The following is a 245-nucleotide window of genomic DNA, read 5'->3' on the forward strand; positions in this document are numbered from 1 at the left end:
CCTCCCTCCCGCCCTCCCTCCCTCTCTCTCTCTCTCTCTCTCTCTCTGTTTCCTGTGTGCACTCCGAGGTCACCTGCCCCTCTCGCCCGGTCCAGACAGCAGCTTTGGCCTCCAGTCTGGCAGTGCTTCGCAGTAGCTCTAAAACAGAGGCTGCGGTAGGAAGATCCTGAGGCAGTGGGGAGAAGCAGGACTGGAGAGATGTTGTCCTGTCTCACTGGGCTTCAGAGACCAATTTCAGGGAGCCA

This window comes from Grammomys surdaster, unplaced genomic scaffold (assembly GCF_004785775.1).
Source record: "Grammomys surdaster isolate TR1022 unplaced genomic scaffold, NIH_TR_1.0 125789, whole genome shotgun sequence".
NCBI lineage: Eukaryota > Metazoa > Chordata > Mammalia > Rodentia > Muridae > Grammomys > Grammomys surdaster.